This window comes from Echinops telfairi, unplaced genomic scaffold (genome assembly GCF_000313985.2).
Source record: "Echinops telfairi isolate 266 unplaced genomic scaffold, ASM31398v2 ScPeMD7_1;HRSCAF=3_0, whole genome shotgun sequence".
Taxonomy (NCBI): domain Eukaryota; kingdom Metazoa; phylum Chordata; class Mammalia; order Afrosoricida; family Tenrecidae; genus Echinops; species Echinops telfairi.
The window spans coordinates 11,977,490-11,980,582 of NW_022103896.1; the positions used below are offsets into that span (position 1 = coordinate 11,977,490).

General features: G+C 51.3%; 1 non-coding gene across 1 annotated transcript; it reads left to right on the forward strand.

Moving 5' to 3' along the window:
* Nucleotides 1-2,548: 2,548 nt before the first annotated feature.
* On the forward strand, nt 2,549-2,712 carry LOC115869056. The gene has a single exon (XR_004045967.1). It is a non-coding gene; the product is annotated as a U1 spliceosomal RNA (small nuclear RNA).
* Nucleotides 2,713-3,093: the final 381 nt, after the last annotated feature.

The following is a 3,093-nucleotide window of genomic DNA, read 5'->3' on the forward strand; positions in this document are numbered from 1 at the left end:
ACTTGGGGATGTCCCTACAGAAGGGATTGAATGACAGCCAGCTGCACTCAAGTTCACTCTCCTTTTAAATGCCACGGGGATAAGTCCTTCAACGAAACAGATGCCCACAGAAAGCCATTGCCTGAGTGAAATAAATCTTCCCATTCAAACAAGGTCCTTGTTGATGGAGTGAAGGGAGAGCATGGGAGGCTGGGGATTCGGAAGCCAGTAGCTGTTAGGTGCCTCAAGTTAACACCAATTCATAGCAACCCCGGGTACAAGAGAGCAAAGCATTGCCCAGTCCTGCACCGTGCTCGTGGGCCCTGATTAGCTCCAGTCCATTGTTGCAACCAAGTCCAGTATATTTCCGGTACCTTCTAGCCTGGGCCTCCCAGCACCGCATCAGAAAATAGACTGCTGTGATCCATGAGGCTTTTGTGACCTGATTTTCAGAGGTGCATCGCCGGGTCTTTCTTCCTAGTGTGGAAGCCCTGCTCACACAGTACGGAATGGCATTGGAAACTCCCATGGCATGGTGCAGCATCAGGGCAACACGCAAGCCACCAGGCTCAGACCAAGTGGCAAACAGGTACAGGCTTCTTGAGGAAGGATTCCTTACAGTTCAGCTTCCTGTCATTATCCTTCTCTGCAGTGGCCACGCCCCCGGATAAGGCCACTAACACAGAGCCATGCGGGCATCACACTGCCAATTAGAAGAACTCTCCATCACTGCTTTGAAACAGAGACCAAGACAGAGAGCGGCGGCCAGGACTGCCTCCCTGCGCCTCTACATGCCCGGAACCATCTCTTTGCATGCTGGGCCAGGGCTTCCCCCACTTTGAGGGCTTCCAACTTCCGGCTACCTTAGGGGCTTTTTGGTGAAATGCTTCAGAGAATAAAATTAGAAACCAGACTTCCTTTTCTGCTTATCTTCTGATAGTCATAAGTCAACATCGAGTAAAAGGCCCCACCCACACCTCACAGATCCAGGGTAAGTGGGACTTTAGGGTCAACCTGCAGTCTGCCCCCCAGCCATGGCACCCCAACAAAAGACGGCCTGGCCCTCCCACCCACCTCCTTGCCTTTGCACCTGCTGCTTGGGCCTCTGAATGTGTGACTTGGGTGGATGACTTCACTTCACCTGTGAAAGGGGGACAAGAAAAGCGCTCACCTAGAACTGACTGATCTTTTGTTTGGAAGAAGTACGGCCCAGAGTGTTCCTTAGAGGCAAGGATGGTGAGACGTCGTCTCCCTTACTTTAGGCATGTTGTCAGGAGAGACCAGTCCCTGGAGAAGGACATCCTGCTCAGTAAAGCAGCGGGGTAGCAGAAGAGAGGAAGGTCGCTGACAAGATGGACGGACACAGTGGCCGCATCGACGGACTGGAACAGAAGCACAGTTGTGAGAGTAGGGCAGGGCCAGGCAGGGGTTCGTTCTGTGCCTCGGGTCGTTGTGAGTCAGAAGGGACAGCAACAATAGCATAGAGTTGTAGTCCTAGCCGCAGGCCCTGCCTTCGGCCCACAGCTACTCGTCAGTGAACACTGCAGGTGGGAACATCACTGGAGGGCTGGTTCCAGGGCCACATACCGTGCCCCCCACCCCCACCAACTTCTGATGTGATCACAAAGGGCCAAGGCGCAGCATGCCTGGCCCTGGCCCTCCCCACTGGTCAGTGCAGCTGTGTTGCTCAAGAACAGCCCTGGCCCCGGGACTGAGAATGATCAGTCCATTGGCCTTATAGCAGTCATGTCAACCAAAGGGAAACATTTATGCAGAAAGGTCACCAGTACCTGACTTATGATCAGCTCACCTCATTTTCTTGTGTTTTACTTTATTGGGCCTTGCAGATAATGTGGGGTTTTATCAGTATTATTTTAATCTCATTGAATGTCGGGAGCAACCCCGTATCCAGCAAGTGTGTCGGCATCATTTCCCAACAACCCGCATGCCGGCCATTGTCGCAACAGTTCAGACTTTCCCATCATGCTTCACACGCTTGCTAGACTATGGCCGAGGAGCATCAGTGGGGCAGTGGTTACATACTGGGCTATTAATGGCAAGGTCATCAGTGGGAACCCACTAGCCCCAGTGAGGGACATAGAAGAGTCACCGTCTCAGAAGCCCACAGGTGCCATCTGACCCTGCCCTCTGGAGAGGCTCTGAGTCAGAATCCACTGGCTGGCAGTGAGTTCGGGGCTAGAGACCACAGTAGGGTGTCTGCATGTTGCCTACATGCACTGGGGACCTTCCAGAGACCCACTTTATCGCCTTATTGTGCTGGTCTGGAGTGAGTCCATGAGACTGGCTCTAAGTTCTGTTCTGTGTGGGCTGCCTCTAAGTTCTGTTCCTTTAATGGCAGCCAAAATGTGGGTGAGTTCCCTTGACATGGAGCATGGTGAGACCAGAAACTGTCGACTCTCCTACAAGTCCACCCGCTGACCATTAAGGCCAGCAGGGAGTCCTGGGCAGCTGCCAGCAAGGGGGCCTGGCCAAAGGAGATGCATCTGGGTGGTGCGTGGAAAAGGATGCCCTGTGATTGGAAGGGTGACTGAACTTGCATTTGAAACAGCGACTTCCCTGGCAGGGAAGATACCATGATCACGAAGGTGGTTTTCCCAGGGCGAGGCTTATACATTGCACTCCGGATGTGCTGACCCCTGTGATTTCCCCAAATGTGGGAAACTAGACTGCATAATTTGTGGTAGTGCAGGACTGTGTCCGCCCTCTCCCCTGTAAAAAGGAAAAAAAAAAAAAAAGAAACAGCAATAGCAAGCGATACCAGTTTCCCATACAAATGGACAAAATCCATGAATTCTTCTGAAATATTTCTACAGAACTGTTTTAAAGAACCACTTTAAGAACAATACAAAAGAAAAAAAGAGTATGATATAAAAAATGCATTTTTAATTGCCACGGAGTAGACGCTGTCGTACATATTGAAACAGAATTGTGCTCCAAGGAGTTTCAAGACGGTGAGCTTTCTGAAGCAGATCACCCAGCCTTTCTTCTGAGGCGCCTTTCATGGGTTACAATCGTCCACCGGACCTTTCTTCTGATGCTGGTTGGGTGAATTAGAACAGCCAACCTTGCTGTTGGTAGTTGAGTGCTTAACTA